Source organism: Camelus bactrianus, chromosome 23 (genome assembly GCF_048773025.1).
Source record: "Camelus bactrianus isolate YW-2024 breed Bactrian camel chromosome 23, ASM4877302v1, whole genome shotgun sequence".
Taxonomy (NCBI): domain Eukaryota; kingdom Metazoa; phylum Chordata; class Mammalia; order Artiodactyla; family Camelidae; genus Camelus; species Camelus bactrianus.
In genome coordinates this window covers 5,327,813-5,340,708 of record NC_133561.1, presented here as the reverse complement: position 1 = coordinate 5,340,708, position 12,896 = coordinate 5,327,813, and the positions used below count along the sequence as shown (strand labels likewise).

The following is a 12,896-nucleotide window of genomic DNA, read 5'->3' as shown; positions in this document are numbered from 1 at the left end:
ACCAACAGAGTCAAATTGTTAGAATGCATCAAATTAGAACTTTTTTTCTCAGATGTGCTGCAGCCATGGCATTCCACTTGCTGTGACAATTTGGAGGGATTTTTCCCTCATATTCGTATAATTCAACGTATTCAGGTTTCTGTGCAAACGTCACCTGCTTAGAGACGCTCTCCCCAAATCTCATGCAGAGTATTCATCACGCAACATTTTCTTATCCTTAACTGAATTTCTTAGATGTCCCGGGGAAGACAGGCGAGGGTCTGGGGTAAACAGGGCATGGTGGAAGCCTGATCGTCAGTAATGAACTGAAATAGTGAGAGAGGTGGACTCGCCCGGTCTTGTCCTCTAGACAGGTGTACAGACTCAGGAGTTACCGTTAGGCTAAAGGCAGTTCTTAGCGTCTTGATGGCCAAGTCTTGTGTAGCGCAAGGTGAGTTCAAAGAAGTGGACTGAAAGTAACCAGAACTCCCTTTATTTGGATTAATATGATCTTTCTCCTTCCTGATGAAGGGAGGATTATGTTTCAGAATAAAAAGTTACCCTCCGCCCAGTTTCGTCCTGCTCCACCGAAAACTGAGAGTTGGCAGGAAAGTATTCCCACAATTTTACAGAGTGGCATTTTATTTGTATACACAGAAAGAACAATAAGTTCATTTTACCCTTGGAAACAAGACGGGATGGCTGGCTTTTTCTATGTTTCTCTGTGCTCAGGATCTGAAGTTCCGCTTCCCCCTCCTTATCCAGCAGTGGACACATGTGAAAAATACTCACATCCTGCTGATACTCATGAATAAATACTCATGAATAAATAAATATTCATGAGTGCCAGCCCCTGTAGCCTGGGGAGAGGTGACTGGACTAGAAACAGGAGGAAGATACGACTGATAAAATGATAAAAGAAGTTAAAGGGACAGAGACAAATAGGAAGATGGGCATGTGAAGGAGATTAAAGAAATCCTGGGAAAGGGACCAGAAAACTTCTATTTGAAAACATCTGAGAAAAGATCCCTTCTCAATATTCAGGCAGAGATGCCAGCCAGGATATCACAGAATGCGTCACAGACATATTCCTGTGATGTTACTCTCCCATCGCTGACCTGACCCCCGCCTGTCGCCCGCAGGCCAGTGAGATCCCCCCCACAGTGGCCACAGGAAAGCTGTAAGTTGCAGGTGTCAATCACGTGAACTAGAGACTAGGGCAGAGCTCTTTCTCTGATTGTTTTCCTTGGTTAAATCACTTCCCCACTTGGCACTTACAATTGTTCGCTTAGTTTTGTCAGTTGTCGTGACTCATAATGAAGAGAATGCATTTAAAAAATAGTCACTTGTCTCCTTCACGTTCCCTGGTTCAGGATTATTCCCTAATCTGCCGGAGGCATCCCTTTGCTGCAGAAATAAGTAGATAGAATTCAAAAGGAGGAGGAATTTGTAGGAGGAATTCAAAGAGAAAGAGGGAACAAGTCCATGTACCTTTGGAGATCTTGAATAATATTTGTAGTCTTGAAAATCAAGCTTTTTCAGAAGATTTTCTTGGTTTATTCATTTCCATCGACAGATAAAGAAAATTTCTTGTTGATTAGGTCATAGACATTTAATCAATTCAAGCTATGGTAAGAAGAATTAAGGATAGGAAATATTAAAAGTCCCAACCATAAGTAAGGGAATTAAAAGCTAATAGTTTTGAGCCCCAGAAGCCTGTGGGGAAGGGAGAGGGTCAAACCAGAGAAACACATGTGTGCTGCCCTCCTGGAGGTCAGAGGTGGGTTCAAAGAGTGAAGAGATTGCTGAGAGCAGCAGGGTTTTGGCCTGCTCTCCGCATGGAGCCGTGGGAAGAGCCCGCTATGCAGGGCGGCTTTATTCCCACGTGGGGGCTGATAGTAGCAGCCAGGCTGTGGCATCGCAATGTGAAAGACTGATCCAGTGCTCCTGGTGCACCCCGACCTACGTGGCAAAAAGGCAGAATTGGAAGGTGGTTTATGTCTGTGGAGCCCGTGAAAATGTGCCTCTCTGCCTTCTTGCTTTTGAGAGCATCATTGAAGGACGCCCCCAGCCGCTGACACTCTGTAGTCATCACTCGTGCACAGGTTCACTGGCTACTCCCAGCCAATGACTGAGCATGGAAAGGGGTACCAGTGCAGGCCCACTTCTGTGAGGCGTCAGGCACCTCCAGCATGCAACTGGCTCAAGGACTCCCCATCACCATGACCCAGACATTCTTAGAACCACATCATGATGTAAGACTCTCCCATGCAGTCCTCCTTCCTTCCTCCTTCCCTTCTCTGGGGCAGACTCGCATGGTAGCCTGAAGGGTCCCAGTGCTCCCTCTCCTCCAATGCAGAAGACAGATTGCTGCGTCTGGAACCCTGGACCACAAAGAAGGAAGCACAGTGCCTGGTGGACGACCTTGGGTCTGGGAGGCAACACATTCTGTACAGAAAATTCTGCCACTTTTGAGTTAGTCTCACAGGATGAAAGGGCTGTGCAGCAGACCTGGGTTTTGAGGAAAATAACCCTGCCACGTGGCGGTCAAAGCCGGTGAAACTTACAGTGTCAGAAATGTCAGTGGTAAGAAGCAGTGAGATGCAGAGCTCACAACGAATCCCGGGAGGAGAAATAGAATGCCAGGCGCTTGGGACTCTGGAACTTTATAAGATGCCCTGTTGTTGGGGAGTCAAGTCAGTGACCCTCAGCAACAGCTCTCAGTGCCCACAGATGGGCACAGTGCAGGGAGCATCACAACCAGCGTGAGCGCAGGGCACACCGCTTCCCACAGCCAAGGGGACCACACTTTTCCCTCAGCCCCATACAGGCAAATGGGGAGCCAAAGAGGGAGAGTCCAAGAATCAAAATGGGCACGGCATTTCCTTGTCTCTCTCCCTCCCCTCCCTCCTCCACCAGCCTCCTACTCTGGAGCTGGGTGTGTAATCAGGCTGATGGTAGCAATTAAAGAGAACGATGAGCTGTCTTTTCTTTTTACAACTATATAGTCAGTTAATTTGTGAGCTTTCTACACGTAGATTCCAGAGAGTAAGATGTTAACCTACCTATATGATTTGCATGTCTGTCTGTGACGGACATGCAGTTTTCATTCATTGGTTGCTTCAAACTTCCAATTCCCTGACTTGATTTTTTTTTTTCCCCGAGATACTCCATAATCTTGCCCTACCCTACTGAGAGCTATTTTCCTCCAAATATTCTATATCACTTTTCACTACTCCCCAGTAAAGTCTCTGCCCTGCCTAGCTTGGTCTGTGCAGTGTCCTGTCAATGCAGTGATCACATGGTATACAGCAGTGATCACTTCACTCACAGCCCAGATGCTTGGATTTCAATTACGATGCCTGGATTTCAATTACGATGCCTGCATATTAAAATTGTGACTGTGGGCAATAAAGAAAGATTCCTGAGTTTCAATGTATTTTTCTGAAAGATGGAAATTATGATACTTATGTTTTGAATTGTTGTAAGTTCAAAAGTTAAAAAGATGGGGGAGAGGGTATAGCTCAGTAACAGAGCGTGTGCTTAGCTTGCACGAGGTCCTGGGTTCAGTCCCTGGGGCCTCCATCACAAAACAAATAAACAAAACAAAAACTTAATCTCCCTCCAAACAAAACAAAACAAAACAAAAGTTAAACAAGATAAAGCGTAGGTGAGCACCCTGTAAAGTGGAGCAGGCTATGGAAGTGTAATTAATTATTACCATCAAACATCCTTCACCAGTTTTCTAAAGCTTTGGGTACTCCATCTGTACGTCAATGGCCAGCTCAAGATTCACACCGTCCCTGAAGAGTGCACTTTTTCTCTAGACTTTTTGGAAACACCTGCAGAGCTTCAACAGCGCATAGCGCTATCTTGCCCCAGTCAATGACATGAGAAAGTCAGGTCAGCCTGAGCCGCAGTATCCTGTAAATATTGCCCCTTGCTGGTAATACACAGCCAGGTTGACCCTCCAGTGTGGTTCCTCTCCTAGGAGCACCTGGTAACTTATTAGAAATACAAGTTCTTTGGCCCTTCCCCAGGTTTACTGATTAGAGACTCAGCTGGGAGGGAAGTGGGTATGGAATGTGTCCCCAGTAATCCGTGTTTTAACAAACACTCTAGGTGATTGTAATGTACATTAAAATTTGAGAAACCACTGCTTTTTAATATGAACGTTTAGCTTTTGTTAGTCTGTCTCCTACACTTCAAACTGTGGCTGAAGTCTTTGAGGACTTTAATTAAAAAGTCTGATGAATTTTAGAAAAGATGTGTTTTTCTCTGCAATATTGGTCATCTGTCTTCTCCGAACTTTCCTGTGGTCATTGTATCAATGTAGTATCATCACATAATTATAGATAACATTACTGTGTCATACTGTTCCCTAAAATTGGGACTAAAGATTACTTGTACATAAAAAGATAAGTATTAGTAACTATTAATCCAGTGGGAAAAAAGTCCTCTGTATTTTTGTATCTAGTCATTAACAAAATATTTCAAAAACTATGTTCATAAATACTTTCACCTTGTTAATATGCCCTTAAGTATTTCCTTGTACAATTTGTTTATTTTAGTGCAACGGAATGATCTCTGGGTGGTAATACATTTTGTTATTTTAATGTTGTATTTTATGTCAGTTAAATGGGATGCCCATCCTAAATGTTGATCAACAAATGAAATAACACCCAGATGAGAATGATTCAAGTTTTTTTTTTGACTTAGAGTTACTGGTTGATAAACTTATATATGTATTCAAGCTTAATGGAACATTTTTCCCAAGAGAAACAAGCAAGCTTTAAGTGCTGTATACACAATTCCAGAGGTAAAAGAAAAAAAGGTTTAATGTTACTATTTTACTTCAGGATTTGACATCAAATACATATTTTTGAGAATTAAGCCTAAGTAAGAGAATTCCCTAGATGATGTCAACAATATTAGTATTCCACAAATTTTTGATTGTATGAATACAGATTCTGTTCTTTTTTATGAGGAAATCAGAAAAATAAAACATTACAGCTGAAAATTGCTTACCAGTGTCATGATTAAGGCTGATATTGGTGTCTGAGTGTCATAAAACTGTAATTTATGTTTTTATATTTCACATTCAGTGTTAACAATTAAGACTAATATTTGCAAATCATTACACTTAAAAAAAGTTTGTATTTTAGATGTTTTCATCTGCATCTGAGTGACTATAGATTTTTTTCCACTAGTCTCATTTGGCTGAATAACTGCAGATCAGACTTTAGGTCAGGTTGTTACCCAGTAACCGAATTTGTTGGCTTTTATCTTTTAAGGAAAGCTGACTGAGGTTCAGACAGTTGATACTAAAATGTAAAGACTATTTTCATTGCTGATAGCCTAGTGTTAATATAATCTATAACTTTCAATAAAAAGATTGATGCTTTAAAATCTTAGATGCCAGAGTATTTCAGCCTATCATTTTTATTTCCTTCCACAGGAAAAAAAAATGAGTAAAAATTACAGTTTACAACACCTGTCGTAAAATGTTTATATCAAGTGTAAAATATAGACTGCAGTGAAATATATACTATGAAAGATTTAGCAATGTTTCTTTTATTTCTTGTCAAACAGCAGGGAAATATTTAGAGATAAGAAGCAAAACTTACACTGAGCAACAGGAAAATGATCTCACATTTAATTGGGTTGGAAGTAGACTCAACCCTTAAGTATTTGTAAGTTTTTTGATTATTTGGAGGCTTTGAATTTCCTTTGATTTTAATGAAGTTGCATCATTGTAGCGTTACAGGAAAAGGGTGATCTTAGCCAATTCTTCCCTGGAGTTTGTTCTGACCCGTGATGATGTTTGTAGATGCCATGATACAGGAACCATGAACGTGAAAGAGGAGGTACATTGTGAGCGGCACTCTCCCGGCAGGAACACCCAAGTTGTACTTGATACATTTTCAGTTTGAAAGATCTAATTCATTCCTTCCTTCCTTCCTTCCTTCCTCCCTCCCTCCGTCCCTCCCTTCCTTCCTCCCTCCCTCCCTCCCTTCCTTCCTTCCTTCCCTACTTCCTTCCCTCCCTCCCTCCTTCCCTTCCTTCCTCCCTTCTTCCCTCCCTTCCTCCCTCCCTTCCTCCCTCCCCCCTCCCTTCCTCCCTCCCTCCCCCCTCCCTCCCCCCCTCCCCCCCTCATGTTCTGGTGGCTTCCACAGTGTTTCCTCAGTACTGTGAAGACTGCCTTAGTTCTAATCAGAACAAATACCATGAAACTTCTTTACACTGAGCCAAGAGGCTTTATCTGCTGAAAACAAAAAACGTAATCCAGGTACTTAAGTTCCTCAAGGCATTGGTTTCCCTCCCTACTCCACATGCTCTAATGTCGTAATATGTATTACGCAACTTTAAGCATCACGCCAACTGCTTATCTTTTAGAAGATGCAGTGGCAGAAGGAAGTAGTTATGTTTCTCCATCTGCAGGAGGATATAATCCTCTTTAAGATTTTCCTTGTTATTTTGATGATGGTATACAATCAGTCCCATAGCTTGTAGGAAACAAAAAAGAGTAAAATGTTAATTCCACAGATGTCGAGGCAATTTGACCGTATTACCAGTTGCCTAGTTCTGGGGATGATCTCGTTATTTTATGATAGATATTTTTAGCACCTGTTGAGTGCCCATCATTGTACTAGGCACTGGAAGGATAGAGATAAATAAAGCCAAGTTTTTCTAATTAAGAACTTTCTAGCCTAGTAGAAAAGGCAAGCCATAGAAAACAGATAACTTGCAGAGCGTGCTAAGTGGTGATATTATAGTGGTATATATAGTACTTGAGGGGAACTCAATTTATTGAGAGGAATTCATTCCAGGAAAGGAATTATAGAGGGGATATTTGATTTGATTCTTTGAAGATAAATAGGATTTTCTTTTCATTAAGGGAACAGGGTGGGAGAAATGCTTTCCTTTCAGAGCACTAGAAAAGTCATGGTGATGTGAAAGCGAATCTCTCATGCAGGGTATTCTGACCTGTTCTGTATCACTTGTGCTAAAGTAGATGAATGAGAGCAAAGAGGCAGTTGGATGGGGGCAGATCACAGAGCACCTTGTGTCTCGGTAAGGGATAGCACTATTTTCATTTGAATTATAATTTCATGAGCCTTTGTATGAAGCTTCGAAATTTTCCCAAGACAGCCTCATATTAAAATTGTAGAGTTCTAGATAGGATTACAATTTTCAAAAGACTTGCAAAATTCTACTTTGGATACATAATCCTTGAAAGTGTAAATCAAGATGCTTCGCATACTTCATGAGGTCTTTGTCGGTTATGAAGTTATCCATGGGAAACTTACGTTTGCTGGCATCTTGGTTCCATTTCTATCACTTGCTCATTTGTCCAGCTTTTAAAACCAAGTGTTCTTTGGTCCTTCCCCTCAAATTTGTTGTGTTTTCTTTTTTAATTTTGTGGCATTAAGAAAAATAGTAATAACAAAGTACATTTTAAATCCAGAAATTAATTTTCTTTTTTCTAAATATGAATTAGAAAAGGATTCAAAATATAGTGGGGGAGGGTATAGCTCAGTGGTAGAGCGCATGCTTAGTGTGCATGAGGCCCTGGGTTCAATCCCCAGCACCTCCATTAAAAAATAAATAAATAAACCTAATTACTTTGCCTCTCAAAAAACAAACAAACAAGAAATACTTTGTTTAGGTGTTTTATTAGGTCACATAACTTTTTTTAGTTGAGGTAATATTTTCCACTTAAGAGAGATAGAGGAAGTGATTTTAAAGGGAGCTGGGTGGGAAGAAAACTTAAAATAGAAGAGGAAGTAATGACAAGCGAGAATGATTTTCACGTCCAATGATCCAGTTCAAGGGAAGAGGGAGGACAATCGGCGCACACGGCCTCCCCTTGGACCCGTCCCCAGAATCCCTTCTTGCCGTTTCCGCGCGTCCTGTCACAAGGACAGATCCTTGAATTTTCCTGATTACTCACCATGTCAACCTATCTATTCGCATATGTGTTATAGGAAGGGAAGTGATTGCTTCATCTACATCACAATTTGAGTTTATAGTCTGAAAGCAAGTAAGTCGTAGTTTCCTCTTATCTGTTATCATATTGTTTTTCATTATTTGAAATTTGACTAAATAATGTTTCTTCTTCCAAAGTGGCTGTCACTGATAGCACTCTCAACCTGAGTCTCAAGGAATTTGGCAAAACTGTATCTCTTTCTGTCTTTAAAATTATATTCCTTTCTGTTTTTATCACAACAAATATTAAAAATGGCAGGCAATATATTCTAAGTGCTACTGATAAAGCATTGTTTTGCTATAAATAAACAAGCCTGTTTCTCTAGAGCTTAAAAAGGAATAAAAATTTGATACACATTCTTCCCCCATCAAGCAGCTGTGGCAAGAAGCCATTCGGGAGTTGTTAGATTTGCTAGAGTTTTCCACTATATCCCAGGTATTAATGTTATATGTGTTCTGGAATATATGGAAGGTTGTAATATTATGAGGATGCTTAACATGCTGACATTTTCATTGCTCTGAATATAAGAAGACATAATCATTACTCTTTCTGTAGGTTTTTACATGATGTGTTGACCAGTAACAATGAATATGCTTGTGAAGATGTCAAACATCCAAAAATAACATGATTTTTCTTTAAAGAAATGAATCTTAGTGAAATCACGAAATGCCTTGAATCATTTTTTTATCAGTGAATTAGTGTTAGAGTATAAGTTACATGGCCTCAGGGTTCAAATAGATGTTGTGTGAGAACGGATGCTGTCGGAATGGGAGGAGACCAGATGGAGCACCAGCCACAGTGCACAGGTCCTGCACATGTCAGCGCCACAGTGTTCACAGGCTGGACGTGGGATGCGCAGGTCGAGGTCCCCAGCCTATTCTTCCCATTTAACGTGACTCTCTTCCTGATTTCACTGTCTTTTGAGAGCCTTCATTTATCTAAATTTCCTGTATGCTGGGATTGGACAACTGCAGTTCAGCAAATACTTGGTCATTTATAGATTGCGTTATTGGTGGTTGCTACATAGGACATAGTTTTGGCTTATTTTTAATCCAGGTCTTTTACCTGGGCTTCAGATTCTGCTCTTAAAATCCAGCCCACTGTGATGATGCTGCTTCCCATTTCTGTGGGTTTCTGATTGACCTCCTTCCTGAATGTTCGTGGATGCACATCGTAGCTCACCCTGGCTCTTTTGTATTCCTGTTAATTTATAAGACAAAGCCTTGCAATTCTCAAGACAAGTAAGGAACTGTGTACCATTTTTTAGTTCAGAAGTTACTTCTGTAACCATTGAACTGGTATATAAAGTCCACAAATAGGTAGGGGTGAAAGCTATCCTCAAGTTTTAAGCATTATTGGGATTTCTGGTTGAATATTCAAACATCTATGTGTGTTTAAATACAACTCTAGGACTTGGCTTTTCAGAATCATTGACTCATTCATTCACTCACTCATTCATTCATACTTAAATAGCTCAATGAGAACCTAACATTTGTCAATCTTTAGTCTTTTGGGATATATCTGTACCAATTTCTGTAAAACTATGAAGTATAAATGTGTGACTATTTCTTCCCCAGTGGAACGTACATTTTATGGGAAATACCAATGCAAAACGTAAGAAGCAAGTAAAGTATATACTAATACAGAAGTGTATAAAGTCTTAGAAAAACGGAGTACAAAGTGGAGTTTGGGAGTGTGAGTATTTGTCTCATGGAGCAGAGATAAGAGGTAAAGGCCTGTCGTGTTCACATGTTGTAGCGTCAGCTGGGGGGCAGTGTGAATGGAGTGAGGCAGGAAAGAGTAATGGGGGTCAAGCAGAGTGGAAAGGAGGTCTGGGCGTTGTAGGTAACACGGCACCTTGTGAGCATCTATGAAGACGGTGGACTTCAAGTGAGACAGGGAGCCATTGTGAGACACTGAGCGTAAGGCTGGCCTCTCTTACCTGTGTTTTAAAGGGATTATTCTACTGCCAGTGTTGGGAATGGTTTGTGGGATGAAAGGAGGCCTTTTGGAATGTTCCTCCAGTGTTCCAGGTGTGAGACGACAGTGAGAGGAGGCTGAGAGGAGGCTGTGGGCAGTGGTGATGAAGAGAGGGGGTCCAATTCTAGATATATTTTGAAAGCAACGCCAAATTGATTTTGTGATAGGTTGCATATGAGATGGAAGAGAAAAAAAGACCAAGGATGATTCCTCTAGAGTTTTGACCAGTTACCTGGATCTCACTTGATGTTGAAGAATCAAACAATTACATCACATATTGATCTACCAGGTAGTAAAAGATAACTTTGTTTTTCTCACAAAGCTTCAAATTCAGTTGGAGAAAAGAAGCACTGAGGGAGTAATAAAAATTACTTACCTGAGCAGCAAAAAATGATGATGGGATGTTCACAGTGAATACAATAAAATTTCCACTAAACATCCAGGTCTTTGAATGTCAAGACCGGAACTTAATTAATTACCATCGTATAGCAGAATAATTGTTATCTAATATAATTTCTTCTTTGTTTTTAAAAAAAAAAAAAAAAGGAAAATTTAAACCACAAAGGAAAAAAATATTGTCATTCGTTCATTCGTTCCACAAATGTTTCCTGCCAGGAATAATTTTAGGCGTTTGGGAACATATGTGCCAATATAGACCTGTCCTTTAAATTAAATAAATGCAGCTGTGCAAAATAGTGAGTTGCTTTTTTATCTTTCTTATTTTGTAAAAACATTGCCGTGGAATAAGCTTTACTGACCTGCAACTGTGATTCTTTTTTTAAATCAGTTTATTGAGTTGGGTGATTTTAAATGTCAGTAAATGACACTATTGGAAAAACACGCTTATAGTTAAATTGATTTCTTATGCGGAAGTGGGCCAGACCCATGGACTTCCATTCGGCAATCAAGATGTTTTATAGACAACTCTCCATCTAATTATCCTTGCAGCTTTATTCTTCCAAAATTGAACAAAAGAGCTGAGGGTTAAGAAAGAGGAGAAGACAAATCACAATACAGGAAAAGTTTGTTTTCCGGACGAGATAACAAGAAAGTCTTTGGAGCAGCACTGACTGCACGTATGTGTATTAGAAAGAAAACAGTGTATGGATGCTCTGATTAAACAGCAAACAAAGACCCAATATGACAAGCATATATTTGAGGATATTAATAATATATCTTCAGTATAGGTCTAAATAAGAAATTATTCTAGTACGTTTAAAACTGTATTCGATTTGAAAAAGAAAATACCAACATTCATTTACACTGTTGAGAACAAATCCACTGTGTCACAGGCAGAGTGTCTCGTCCCAGAGGAAACACTGACTATGGCTCTCCCAATAAAAATATAAAATTAGACATAATATACTTCCTTAAAAAAAAAATTTATTTTTGTACTTCCCTGTTTAGAGACACTACATCATGGCTCATTTATACTTTCTCCTAAGGTTTTGGGGAGACGTGAGATCTCATTGACAAAGGAAAACAACTTGCATTTATCAGCCCTGGGTTCAAAGAAGACAATGCAAGACCCAATGGAACAGGTAGAGAGGAGAAAGACACGGGCCTTCTCTTGTTTCACAGCGTATTAGGTAGAAAAAGTAAAGTTAATAGAGGGTCATGTATGCTGCACATGGTAATACACTCTCTGGCCAGAGACACTGAAAATACTAATTTTTTCCTATGAAGTAGCAGAAACCTTCAAAGAAGAGGTACCTTTTGTGTCATGTTTCGAAGGAGTAGAATTCAATTTGGAAAATGGGACAGAGAGAATGATCCAGAAAGAGGGAGCACTTTCCTCTAAGAGGAATTGCAGAAAAAGATTTAGTGTGAGTGGTAGTTTGTGTTAAGGTTGAAGAGTTTAGGGTCGTGTCAGAGAGCTGGTCCGTGAAGCTGCCCTGTGATTTAAATGGCCCAGAGCTGCCATGGAGAGCGAGGGAGAAGGATGGAAAATAATGCCTGGAGGTTTGCTTTGCCTTTTTTTTTTTTTTTTTTTTTTTATGTTCTTATTTTTTTTAAATCTGAAGACAGAGAAGAGCCAGCCAAGTGTGTTTACACATAATAATCGCATATAAAGGAGTAGTGACAAGTGAGAAAAGATTTCTAGAAAAATGATGTGAAAGAAAAAAAAATGCAGGGTGTGGTCAAAGGAGTTAAATGTTTCAAATGGGACGATTGAAAACAGGCCAGAGGAATTAAAAATGGAGGTGGACACTGAAAAGCTTTGAGAAAATACTGTTTTAATTGTGTGGGTGAGATCAGGTATAGGTACTTAGGTGTGGATGTAAATACAGGTAAAAAAAAAAAAATGCTGTGAAACAGTAGACTGTTTTCATTTGGAGTATTTTATACAATTTTCTGGTCTTCACCAGGAGAGTTAATTTGGGTAATTGAAAAGATCTTGCATTTCCTCCTTAATTTAGTACCTCCTTATTTCTCTGTCACTTAATAGGGTTTCTCTCCCCCTTGTGTCATTTATATTATATATTTTATGGGCAATTTGTATTGGCCAGTGAAGGTCGGTCATTCAGACACTGAAAATTGTTGACCTCTGGTCTGTGGACCACTTCATTCTGTAGCTTCTTTTCACACTTTGAGCTGACTTTCAGCTAAGCTCTTTCGTAAGGAGGAACCAGTGGATGGAGACCAACCTAACTGTATGCAGCTCTTGAGCCTTTAAATTATCCCAGCGTAAAAGTTTGCCATGCACTGCCAGGTCCTGTCTGGCAACTATCTCTGAGATCCTAAGATGAACACAAAATTTGACTTTTTGAAATATCTTATGAACACATTAAACTGCACTTATCAAGGATAAAAAAAGAAAGATCTCAGAATGATTTGGGCATTCTTATCTTTTTTTTTTTTTTTTTCTTCTGGATAATATAAGTACAAAATTTTAGAACAGAATTATTCTGGTAGCCTGGAAAAAATAGAATTCCATTTCTTGTTT

General features: G+C 39.7%; 1 long non-coding RNA gene and 1 other non-coding gene across 10 annotated transcripts in view; both read left to right on the top strand.

The window, feature by feature from the left end:
• Positions 1 to 12,896, top strand: part of LOC141574748 (uncharacterized) — a 945,654-nt gene that overhangs the window by 697,804 nt on the left and 234,954 nt on the right. The window lies entirely within an intron of this gene.
• On the top strand, positions 7,504 to 7,576 carry TRNAT-AGU (transfer RNA threonine (anticodon AGU)). The gene has a single exon. It is a non-coding gene; the product is annotated as a tRNA-Thr (tRNA).